Source organism: Sphaerodactylus townsendi, linkage group LG11, assembly GCF_021028975.2.
Source record: "Sphaerodactylus townsendi isolate TG3544 linkage group LG11, MPM_Stown_v2.3, whole genome shotgun sequence".
NCBI lineage: Eukaryota > Metazoa > Chordata > Lepidosauria > Squamata > Sphaerodactylidae > Sphaerodactylus > Sphaerodactylus townsendi.
This window is the reverse complement of record NC_059435.1, coordinates 58,721,318-58,734,379: the sequence shown is the minus strand read 5'-3', so window position 1 is coordinate 58,734,379 and position 13,062 is coordinate 58,721,318. Positions and strand designations below refer to the sequence as shown.

The following is a 13,062-nucleotide window of genomic DNA, read 5'->3' as shown; positions in this document are numbered from 1 at the left end:
CTGAAAATACTGCTGAATTTTTCTTATTTGTATTTTTCTCTCACTCTATACTCTGAGGAACAATGTAATAGGATAAAGAGAAATGTATGGGTCACTTGGGGAAAAAGAATGCTACTTTTCCTATTCTCAACTATATTTCACAAGGAGCCCTGTGACATCATGTAGTTTCCATGGCTCCTGATGTTCTAACAAGGTGTCCAGAAAAATTATATGTTCCAGGGGTCTTGCAGAGCTAAACAGAAGAACCCTTACTACTCTGAGCTGGAGAAGACCTTCTTGGGCAAATGAATTGTGATGCCCTTGAGCATCCTGAGACAGAGAAATTCACACTGCAGACCCAGTGGTAATTATCTTTGACAATCGCACACGTAGGCTCTTACAGCCTCACAGATCTCTGTGAGGTCCTTCCAACACCTAGAACACCGCAACCAACGAAATTAGTAAGAAAACTAGTTTTAAAATAGGCTATTTAAAGAATGTGAAAGCTGAAAAAATAATACCTTGTACTAACAATCAGCGTGTACTGATTTAATTGGTAAACTGTTAACTGGCTGGGTTAAAATGGTTCATTCTCTTCACATGGACATTAACTTTTTGAGTCTGTTATCACATTTCTTTGTGACATCGGCTAACAAGTCTACCATTCATCTATAAAGGTCAGTATTATCTACTGTACCAGAAGTGGCTAAGGTAGAGGCCTTTTGTATGAACAGGTACCTATTCCTTTTGACTGGTTGTACCAAGAATTGAACCCAAAACATTCTGTGTGCAAAGCATTTAAACACAGCCCCTCTCCTAAATAGGTAATAATAAACTGAGCAGAGTTGAAATAAATCATCTTCTTGTGACGGACCTTTTGAGAAATCTTGAAACCGCACACTTTGAAAATCCCTATATTTCTAAGTTTGTGTACTCAAACCTATGTGTAGAAAATATATATATATATTAAAAATCCTGCTGCTGTGGTAGGCTTTATGATGTTCCAGTTTCTTAAAACTGCAGTGATTTTGATCTCACCCTACATAGGCATGATTTGATGCATGAGATTCAGCTCTCTATTGACTTTGTACAAGGCTAATATCTTTTTCATCAGCAGGACTCTTTTTAACCCACGAATTTTGTGTGGGAGAACTTTGTCACCTAGTTGAGTACCAACCACCCTGCATAAGCCATATGTTAACGCTTTAATATTGGTGCTTAGTTAAACTGAAGTTGAGCACACCCATGTGCAGGAGGAAGCATGAATATGATTAACGTAAGACCCAGAATGTCAGTTCTACAGTAGCAAGGAGGAGAATATGAAGGGACTGTGTTTCTTGGCAGTAACCCTAAAGTAATGGGGAGCCCATAAAAACTTCATTTCGTTCTGGAAAAATGTCTGACTTAAAACCTCATACCTGAAATTGTGTTCTTGTGTGTTCCAGTCAATTTGCACAGCTTGTTGTAAATAAAACAACCGCTGGTAACAATCTGGTAAATTTTGTCTGCTTCACTGTCTGTTGGATCAGCCTACATCCCCAGGGTAATATTAGACTATCACAGTGGTGTTCATACCACTGCATTTAAAGTAGTATCACTATTTCCACTAAATCCTTTTTTTTTAATTCAAGCTTTTATAACCCAGCTGTAAAAATTCAGTCTGGGTTGAAACTTGGCAAAGCAACCGCCTTATGCTCCTGCCTGTGTTTAATGGATTTAAACAGGTACACCTCGATGCTATCAGTCTGTACATTAGTGTACTTGCAAATCTCTCGTCTTTGAAGAGAAAATAAAGCGATAGGCTTTTTACAAGGGGTATAGGTAAGTTAAAATAGTAGCTTCTTTTCCAAATTTACCATAAAAACAAAATTTTGAAAACCTCTTATTCTTTAAATGCAACCAGTGACATTTCCCCCCTTCCTAGAGAAAGTAAAAACAATTCAGGTTTTCTGTAAACGTCATTGAAAATGAAATCTTGGCTGTTCCAACACAGCCTCCTTCTTTCTTTTCTTTTCCACCCCCCTCCCCCAGTCTAGTTTTGGCATCATTTTCTTCATTAGAAAAGCAGTCCAGCACTTGCTTTTGCTTGCTTTTTCCCTTCTAGCAAAGCTCCCATTGCTATTTTTCTATCTGAAGACTTTCACTGTGTATCAGAATTGGCATCTGTGCCCCATGGCATACCTGCTCACACTGGCACCTGGGGCAAGCACTGAATTGGCCACCCTGGGGCCCACCCAAATTTGCACCCTCCACCCAAAATTGCATCTGCTTCCTACCTCTCTAAAGCGGTAGGCAGGCCAAGTGGCTTGAGGGAGGAAGGGGGTGACTGGGTGGGTGGGCTGGGCAGCGAGCAAGTGGGCAGGCTGGACAGAGGGCGGGCAAATTGGGCAACGTGAGCCTGGTGGGAAAGAAAGGGAGGGGGTCAGTCAGGCAGCCGAAGAAACCCCAACAAACCTTTTTCTCTGTCCAAGTGGTGTAGTACTTGGGTGGAGAAAAAGGTATTTTGGTTTTGTTTTGGGGGAGTGGGGGGTGGAGGGGAGGGGAGCAGGGGAGGGAGCAAAAATCCCTCCCCCAAGTGACCTGGCAGATGTTCCTGGGCCAAATGACCCTGCCTGCCCCTCCTAGATACGCCAGTGCTTGTGACATTAAAGCACTCTAAATATGAATGAGAGTACATCAGAATTCATTCAAGACATCTTTTCTCGGTCTGTGGCAGACAGGGCCAGTTCCAGGTTTCTGTAGGCTCTGGCCCCATTTCTCTCTAAATACGCACTTCCATTTGGCCCCTCCTATCTTCTTAACCACTCAGTTTTCATTTCTATTTTCTTATTCTGGTAAAGGGAAATCAGGCAGTGCTTTTCTTTCATGGATACCTTTTATTACTTTATAGAAAAACAGAGAGAAAGAGAGAGAAAATTGCCTTCCCTGATTTTATTTGGAGTGCTGTTCAATATAATTGGCATCATTTGTGTAAAAGCAATACAAATATTGTTCTGGAGGAGCCTCGGTCTTAATGTCTGCAGAAAGGTTTCTCTACTCCACTCTGAGGGAGCCAATTCACATCCATCCAAAATGCTTAAGCAACTGAACAGCCCTAGCATACTGAAGATTTTCACTTGGAACCATCTGGTAGAAAGGAAGGAATTTAATTTTATCACTCAGCTCTAAATCAAAAGAGCCAGAACTTACCTTCTACAAGGGGGGGAAAAAACTCTTTAATGTTGATAAATGCATCACTTGGTTTTTTAAATGAAGAGTTATATCATTGATGCAACAGATTTAATCCAACAGATGTCCCAATTCAACTCCTTAATGCTTGGTTTATACACATGTACCATTTTTAAAACTGATTTATATTATCTTTTTAAAAACTGGCCCTTTTGGGTTTTCTGGGCTGTGTGGTCATGATTGGGTAGATTTTTCTTCTGAACATTTAATCTGCATCTGTGGCTGACATCTTCAGAGGCATGTTGTGGTAACATGCCAGCCATAGATGCAGGCAAAACATTAGGAGCAAAAACTACCAGACAGTGGCCATACAGGCAGCCGGTTGATTCTGCCTGTGAAAGCCTTCAACAATACATTTTTTAAAAAACTGTTTATTAAAAATTTTGAAGACCCGAATTGGATACAAAAATGGCTAAGTATATTTTTCTCTTTTCCCTGCGTGTACCCATCATGATCATGTGAAGCTCTTGCACAGGTGTCAAACTTGCAGCCCTCCAGATGTTGTGGACTACAGTCTCCATCATCCCCTGTCAGCGTGATGCTGGCAGGGGATGATGGGGACTGTAGTCTATAACATCTGGAGGGCCGCAACTTTGACACCTATGCATGCATCAGCTGGTCGTAGCAACTATATCAAAACAGATTTGACAGCATCTGGAGAGAGCTCCAGTGTGTCAGAGACACAGAGCTTTCACGGTCAGTTGCAGTAAATTCTGTAAGGCCCCTTCCCTGTGTTTTGTTGCTTCAGAAAAAAACGAATAAATATGATGGAACATTCCAGAACATTCCTTTGCTTGGACAAATGTCTGTAGGATGCACGAAGAAGATCCCAGTTGGGAAGAGTGTAAGGTAAAAAGAAGGTCTGAGGATATTTTCTAGAACCATGGTTTATACTCCTTTGGCACTATTAGCATAACGTTGGGTTCAGTTATTAGACCCCAACAATTTACACTTTTCAATCACCCTGTCCAACACAATGCTGGCAAGACCCTGTTTTATCTGTGTTATGCAAAAATACCTAGAAATTTGGCTTTTTGTCCACTGACATGTTGTTAGTGCAGGGGTGTGTGTGTGTGTGTGAGTGAGTGAGAGAGAGAGAGAGAGAGAGAGAGAGAGAGAGAATAGAGTGGGCAAACTATCCCATGCTGACTTGACGAGATCTTAGCATCCATCACCATAAAGCAGTGGTGGCGAACCTATGGCACGGGTGCCAGAGGTGGCACTCAGAGCCCTCTCTGTGGGCACGCGCAAACAGAGTGCCCCCCCCGCCCAATCTAGGCTGGCCTGGGCCACTGGGCTCGATTATTAGCATTAAACCTAAGACCTAGTTTTGGGGAAGCAGTGCAGGTAACCCTGTTAAGCGCTGTTAAACCCCACTGATTTTCATGCGAAGAACTAAAGCGCAATCCTTTACCTGGGAGTAAGCTCAGTTGCTGGCAATGGGGCTTGCTTCTGAGTAAACCCTCCTAGGGTCGTGATTCATCCGTTCGAAGAGTTGCACGGTTGCTTCAAAGCAAAGCCACCAACTACCACCAAACTTACTCCCGAGTAATGCACGCCTCTGAGCCAACCATTTTATCTAAACTAAAACCTCAGTATTCAGGTTAAATTGCCGTGTTGGCACTTTGCGATAAATAAGCGGGTTTGGGGTTGCAATTTGGGCACCCGGTCTCGAAAAGGTTCGCCATCACTGCCATAAAGTAATAAAGTTTCCATTCTCTACTGTGCTGTGAAGTTTGCAATGAGGGAAATAACACACAATTATTTCCTGTCAGCATCTGCCCTGCCCACTGCTGATGGTAGCCCTGGTGGTAGATCTGTCTGTGAACATATTTAGGGTTGCCAACAGTTTGGAGAAAGAGAGGCTCAGTGTTGTTGCCTAGGTGATGTTGTTTATCTCTGTGAGATGGAAAGCTTCTGTGGCCTGCTTCCACACATTAAGCCTCTCTTTAAAGGGGAAGGATGTTTTCCTTCCACGTTGTTGGCAACCTTGTCTTATATTAAATCCATTGGTCCTTGTTTGTTGTCTGTGCTAAACCTCAGCACAGGTTCTCTGAGATTTGTCTCAACATCTACTACCTGACTGAGGCGTAGCAAGGGATAAAAGCGCCTGGTGCGTCCTCCGCTCCGGAATGCCATGCCCCCAGAACACCGCCGCCCCACCCTTGCCACGCCCCACGTTACAGCCCTGCCCGGTGCGTCGAAGCCCCGTCCCCTTGGAGCTACGCCTCTGCTACCTGAGCTTTTTGAAAGGAAGCCAGAATGTTGTTGCAGTCAGTTTGTCAGAGCAGGACTGAAGAGATCCAGGTTCATGACATCTCTTCAGCCATGGCCTCTAATGGTTGATCTAGTCACTCTTTCTGTGTTTAACCTCACAATTGCTGTAACTCTACACTGGATGGCAGAACAAGGAATGCTGAGCTGTGATCCTTGGAGAAGAGTGACATAAAAATGAACAAGGTTTTTTTTTTTCCAACTGGAGACACCAAAGACTGGAGCCCTTTTTGTTCAAATCACATAACAACAATCTCATCTCCCCTATGTGGAAGTTCTCAGCTCCAGGATCAGCACTGTAAACTGTTGGAAGACATGCTGTTTATAATATTTGGCCACTATTTGGAACCTTTGTAGTTTATCTTAAGGTACATTTTGCCACATTCCACTCCTTTAAAAAAAAGATGTGATGATTGGTTAAAATATCTTCTTTCATTGAGTAAGACTTTCCTGAGAAAAGATCCTTCCATGCTGGTTTTGAAAAGTTCTTGCAGTGACTCAGAATTGATATTTTTTTTCTCATCCTTGTGGTAGTTATATTAATATATGTTCGTCTGTTTTGGATTCTTTCTACTTCTCTGAAACTGAAGGTTTATTGTGGTGCCAGAGTAGATGAACCAGGAGAGCCTTATCTGTTTCACCAAATCCTGTTTCTCTTTATTGGTTTGTGGTTTGTGGCTGAGTCCTCATAATTCTAAAAAACTGATTTATATCTTCTGCTGAAACTGGCTATATGTCCATAATTTGAACAGCGGAGAGACGTGGTGATGTTAGTTTCAGCCAAATGCTTCCATTTTTATTGCAATGTATTCATAAACCTTTAGAGGGGAATTTGTAGCAGAATCTGTATTCCACAGAAGAAGAGTTGGTTTTTATACCCTGCTTTTTCTGTGTCTTTAAGTGGTCTCAAAGAGATTTACAATCACCTTCCCTTCCCCACAGGAGACACCTTGTGAGGTAGGTGGTGCTGAGAGAGTTCTGAGACAACTGTGACTAGCCCAAGATCACCCATCCATCTTCAAGCGAAGGAGTGAGGAAACAGATTGGAGTCAGTCACTACGTCGGTTACATTACACCATTACACCAACATCAAATTCTCATTGGTTTTAATATATCTGGTTCCCATCTAAGTCTGCTGTTCTAGCCCTGTTTACTTTCTGCTTTGTCTTCTGGCATTAAGCCAAAGCTGTAAAACATGATCTCGTCCACCTAGACTGCAAGAGCTGTTGACAGAATTCTGTCCTTACAGAAGGTGGTAAAATGGAACCACTTCCCCCAGAAGGTTCATCTCATCAATGAACTTGTCATTCTGTAAAAAAAAAAGCCTCTTATGAATCCAGAGGCTAACAGGCGTGTGGGTCACCCAGTCCGTTCTCAAAGCCAATCATGAGTGATATTAGATGTGCTCAAATAGGAATAAATTACCAGTTGGTCCTAAACCAGAGACAGTGACCTCCAGGTGATGAATGTACACTATACTTTATTACAGATGGTTACCCAGCTATGCCTTTTAATAATTTCAGAAGTATTTGTATTTATTTATCCTCTACTTTTCTCCTCAGTGGGGACCCAGAGTGTCTCATAATATTGCTCTCATTTTCTCCTCACCATAACAGCCCTGTGAGGTGGGTTAGGGGGTCTGTGTGAGAGAGTAACTGGCCAAGGGTTTACCAGTGAGCTTCCATGGCCTTCCAAGGATTTGAACTTCAGTCTTGCAAATAGGGGTTAGTCTGACACTAACCCCTATCCTTCACTGGCCCTCTGACTGGAGATCACTGGAGACTTCATACATTATAGACCCTTTCTGCACAAATCACTTAAAACGTTTGTAAAACATTTTCAATATCCCCCCCCCCCTTACCACAGTGTTTGTCTACACACTCACCCCCTCAAAATGGCTGCCATTAGGTGTTTCCCCCTTTTTTGAGTTATTTGTTGAATCGATGCTTCGGTTCTTCTTGCTGCAATTCTCTATACCTTGTATAATCTATGCTATTGTATCTTTCCCCCCCCCCCAATAAAACCAAACAGAAATGATGAAAATAAATAGGCAAGGGCGAACGGAGTGAGCTCAGGGTTGTGATAAAATGACTCCAAGTAGGAAGTTTGGGGACGACACAGAGCCATGGAAAATGTAGTAAATACACAGCAAGATGTTTTGAAAACTTTTCCAATCAAAGAATCATTTTAAAAGGAAATTCGTTTAAAATGTTTTGAGGCTGGAAATAAAATGTCTCTGGGATGTAAGGGGGAGGGGGGGGACAATGTGGAACTCCATGGAGGAAGTGTTTCATTTCCTGACTCAAAACATTTTAAAAGGTTTGTGCTGAAAGGGCCATTGTGTATTTTTCTGCCAGTATTTCTAGAACATTAGCAATGTGCAATTTTCTGGTTAGCTTATAAATTGATCGCAAATAGGGAGTGTCATCCTTGAACACTTAAAATGCGAGAACATTAAAAAAAACCCCACACTGGATCAGACAAAGGCCCATGAAGTCCAGCAGTCTGTTCACCCAGTGGCCAACCAGCTGCCTCTATGAACAGGGGCATAGCTGCAACGGGGACATTCGGGGCGGCTCACCCCGGGCGCTGCCATTGCAGTCACATGTCAGGGGCCGGGGTGGGGCATGTCGGTTACATTTCAGGACGGGGAGAGGGACATGGGCAGTTCATGCCCCAGGCGCAGTTTTTCCTCCCTTGTCACTGTCTAGGAAGCACACAAACAACACAACATCGTTATTCTGCCTGTGTTACACAGCACCTAATATCATAGGCCTTCTTCTCACCCACACACCCTGCTCACTTTTATTGAGCATCCTGATTTTGATTGCAAATACTTTGCAGATGTGTTTTCTTGTACTTCGCTTCACGCAAAGGCAGGTATCATATCCCCTAAGTACTGTACAATGTTCTGTTTAAATCATGCGTCATCATGATTTTTAGCATGCACCGAGGGCAACTACTGGTCAGCTCCTTGGAGAATGATTTATACTAGTAATTTTGTAGCTGCAAAAGGAGCACCAAAATTAAAAAATACAGTCTGTTTTAAATTGGCAATATCCCATAATTCTTCCCTGTTACAGTGGTTTGCAGTAAGAAATGTGCAGGTACTATGCCAAGAATCTTAACAGCATTTCAGGTAGACATGGCCAAATGTCCTTTTCATACAATATATCTATCAGCAATACACGTTTCACTGACTAGCCTGAACACTTGAAGCTACTCGCCTTCATTATCGTATGGTGAATCATCTCACATGATTGCCTCTTAATGCTTCAAAAAATTATCCAAGAATAGGAGCCAGGCTGAGAGGGGATAAGTTTATCACCACTGGATATCAACCACCGACTAATGGCTGTTTCTTAAATTGAATCTCTTATCCTTGGCCATCAACCACCAACTAATGGCTTGAACTAAATAGGTGAATTTGCCCTCAGATTAGCTCATATGAACTGGTAGTTATTGACAGGTTTTTGTCAGCTGTTATCTACTGAGCTGAGGGTTAAGTGTTCATGTTATTCTCAAAGTAGCAATAGCGCAGTGGTTTTCAAGCTTGCTTCATTCAAAGGAAGGGTTGTGGCCCAGGGTTGGGGCATTTGTATTGCTTGCAGAAGGTACTAGAGTCAGTCCCTGGCATCTCTAGTGGACCTCAACCCTGGAGAGCTGTGGCCAGTCAGAGTAGACACAACTGACTGTACAAGACCAGTGATCTGATTCGGTGTAAAACAGCTTCATGTGTTCCTGTGTTCCATCTTTTCCACTTAGGCATTGGCTAAGAAAACCCACTGCATCTTCAAAGGAACAAAAATGCAGAGGTTTTATGGCCCTGTTCTAAATTTTATGCCATGTCGTAATGTTGGGCAAAATGACTTTCAGAGAAACTGACCTTGCCAGCCCTCATACACTTCTGAAGAACTCTAGGATTTCCAAGATTGCAATAGCTCTAGTGAATCACTTTCTTTCATACATCATAAGACACGAGCTTAGAGGTTGCTCACCTACTCAAAAAGAAAGATTTGACACTTGATGGCTTGCCTTGGAAGGTTGTGTTTTGATACACAGGCAATTTGTACCATGGTAGTGTGGTTCATATCTTGTAGAGGACCTCCACCACCTATACTTCTGAGTGTCATGAGTCAGCCTTCTAGGCATGAGGGCCTGTGGAAGTGGAGCCAGAAGCAGAAGAAATAAATCAACTAGTGGAGACTCTGGAAACAGCCAAGGATGCAAACATTGCAGCTTGATATGGCAGAAGGCTCTGTGAACTGGAAACTGGCATCAGAGGAGGACTAAGTACAACATGAAGTCTCTGCAGGATTCTGACCTCATTGAGAAGGGTGTCTCACCTTGGGCTTGGCTCTGGGTGCAACAAGTGCGATCCCCTGGGAAGCACCTTATGCCTGGATTCCTCCTTAGCCACAGTTTCTTGTTTGTTTCTTGACCCCTGGACTGCCTGACCTCTGCTTACAAACACCTCCTTCCTTGACCCCTGGACTGTCTCATATACACTTGCAGACCTTCCCTACCTGAACCTCTTAGCTGCTGAACCTGTGCAACTACTTTCTGCCTGCTTTGGGCATCTGTTAGCTGCTCATGCCCAGTCCCCACCAGCACAATGAGATGCCATGACAAAGCATATGTTCCGATGCTGCTGTGTCATACTGAAGAGGAATTAAGAGCTTAGTTTTTCATTGGCTGAACGGAGTCCTAAGATCCAACCCACTGTGCTTATAAATTCATACAGTCAGGGATGCATCCCATAGTGCAGAGAATTTGTGCATTGAGTTTCACATCTTTATGTTTTGAAGCAGACGTCCTTGCTTTTGTTAGCACAACAAAAGGATTCTGCTCCCTTCTACCAGTCTCACTTCTGTTGTTTCAAAAGTAATGCTGCTATTCACCAATGGCAAACATTTGGAGTTGTGTAAACTGATTGAGAGCTAAATTTTCTCAGCTCAAGAAAAAAAGCACCCAATACAAGCAGATATCTGTGATGCATAATAGAATCACAGTATCCTATGGAATTACACTATCCAGAGGACTAAAAAATATAGTATAAAGCAGAAAATGTCACTTTTCTGAAAATATCTCGTAGCTGTCAATAATAAATATACCGTATTAATTTTGTAACAGTATAGCTTGGCAATTGAGTAAATAGCAAATTCTCTACTCTCAAAACATGTGGAGATAAATTAAAAGCTGTATTTTGTCATTTAATTAAGTATGGTAGATTGATTTTTTTCCCCTCTCCTTTCCACTAGAAATCAAACCATTTTTGTCTAAGCAATTCCTGTAAGGAATTCTTCTGTTACATCTTTTTTAAATCGGGGGAAAAAGCCATTGTGCCACTTTCATTTATGACTATGTTTTTTGCCTTCGTTGAACCAAATTGTCAACCAGTGCACAGTTAGTAAATGTCATGCATGTTTTCAAACTAGGACACCTTCTCTCCAATAATTCCTTCTAAAATAACTGTGTCAAAAGTTAAACGAGAGGTTAAAGAATTAAGAGATGGGCATGAGTCTTTTTGGCATTCTAAAAAGAGACATCTGGGTTGTCAGAAGTTGTAAAAGGTGAGATTTTGTGGTTAGTTCTCTAACCAGTAAAAAAAAACCTCCCCTTCTTTCCTTTTGCCATTTCTGCCTTCACTGAAGATCTCGGTGCTTCAGAGGTTGCCTCCGTTCCTTTTACTGTATACTTCTGCACGAAGCTTAGCCAAAAGTCCGCTTGGCCATATTTTTCTCTGGCTTAAGCTAAATAGTGATCTGACATTAGACTGCTTCTCTTTTGGGTTTTCCTTCTCCACCGCCCTCCTGGGACCAATTCTTCAAAGGGGCAACCTCGCTTGGTCCAGCACCACTCGAAAGCATGTGGAAAAATCCACCTGCTAGTGCAATAATGGTTTTTTCAGGATGGGTCCCGCTTGTAGCTGAAAAATCAGTCTCCAAGCTAGCAAGGCCGCTTCTTCTACTGTAGCACCTCAACACCCTGCCAAAGTGGGGGTCTGGAATGAGCCCCATATTTTCATTTGCATAGTGGTGAAATGTGCTACGTTGCACATACCTTACGGGGAATCATTTGACTCCAGCAAATGGACTGAATTTTCCGGCTGGGGCTTGCGCTTAGCGGAGCATAATGTGTGCCGATGCCCCACCTTTTCATTCCAGACTCGCTACTAAAATATTGGAAAATGTCTGGTTGTGCCAAGTATCCACAACGGCACTGGCAAAAGCATCCAAAATATTGTTCCACAAATGAATGATTTTCACATATTCTTCTTTAAAGCATTCAGGAAGAGAGAGAGAGAGAGAGAGAAGCAAGGGAGTGAAGATGTCTGTCCCTGGCAAGACAAGAATGGATTTTAAATTTCAGACCCTTTTCTGTTAACTGTTCAGCTTTGTAAGAATGGCATATTCCTTTTTTAAAAAAAACCTTTTTTTATTTCTTATGTAATTAAAACCAAAGTTTTCTTTTAATTTTGAAAGGCTTGATTTGGACTAAAATAACATGGAACATTTTTTTTTTCAAACTCTGATCCAAGCGGCTCTAGATACATTTTCTTTAAACCGCAGAGCCTGCTGTTAGATTCTTTGCTCTGCCAAACAGACTGCAAATTGTTACTGTGAGCGATAGTGACCGAGTTTCTGAATGCCAGTCGACGAAACAAGCAAGGTTGTTTTTCTGGCACTGTTTGTCAATGACTTAAACCCTGTGTTTCATCAGATATGGGAGCCATGAAATAATTGTGCAGAAGTTCTCTCTGCTCATTTTGCTTTCGACAGTGATGAATAACAATTATCATGTGTCAGGCAAAGATAGGAAGGGAGATGATAAAAATAGGGTAAAAATAAGACCAAAAAACCTCCCAAAGTAGTTTGAAAAAAAAGAGAGAGCAGAATTTGGAGGAATCTATAGAGAAATAAAACTTTCCTGAGCCAGATGGACTGCATGTAGAAGGGAAATTCAAGTTGAGTGAGGAATGTGATGCTGCTAATATCTGTTCCTCACCTCCTGCTTTAGTTCATAATTGTGTTCAACCAATGATCTTGGCATCATTTGCTTCTTTGCATACAATCCTAAAAAGACCCTTCTAAATGCATTGAAATACATAACTTTAAAAGATGTGCCTCTGCTTATGATTGCACTGCTAAGATCTCTGCTTAGAATGCATATATAATAATATGTAGAAATGTATTATTAATACAAGATTCTAATATAATAATATGTATTCATATTCTGCAGTATCAGCAAGAAGAATCAATAGAATTCCCTCCCCCCTTTTTTTATAAACACTTTGGGACAAATTTAATCAATTTTATAATTTCCCCACCCAGCTCATTCTCCATCTTGCCTTTTGTTGGAAATGTAAAGAAAAGTGAAAGCTTAAATATTCTCAGAGCATCCTGGTCACAGCCTGGCTATAAATATCTTCTTGCTCATGAAGATTGTGGCATTTTAAAATCAAGCTTGAGCAAAAACTTGGGAGGAATACTGTGCAAACAATTTTTTATCTCTCTCTCCAAAGTAGCTTTCTTCCTTTGACCCAATGCTTCCAGAAATAGGCCATGAATTTGGTTGTGT

General features: G+C 41.8%; 1 protein-coding gene across 4 annotated transcripts in view; it reads left to right on the top strand.

Moving 5' to 3' along the window:
• Nucleotides 1–13,062, top strand: part of MKX (mohawk homeobox) — a 63,995-nt gene that overhangs the window by 32,284 nt on the left and 18,649 nt on the right. The gene's annotated exons all lie outside the window — the stretch shown is intronic.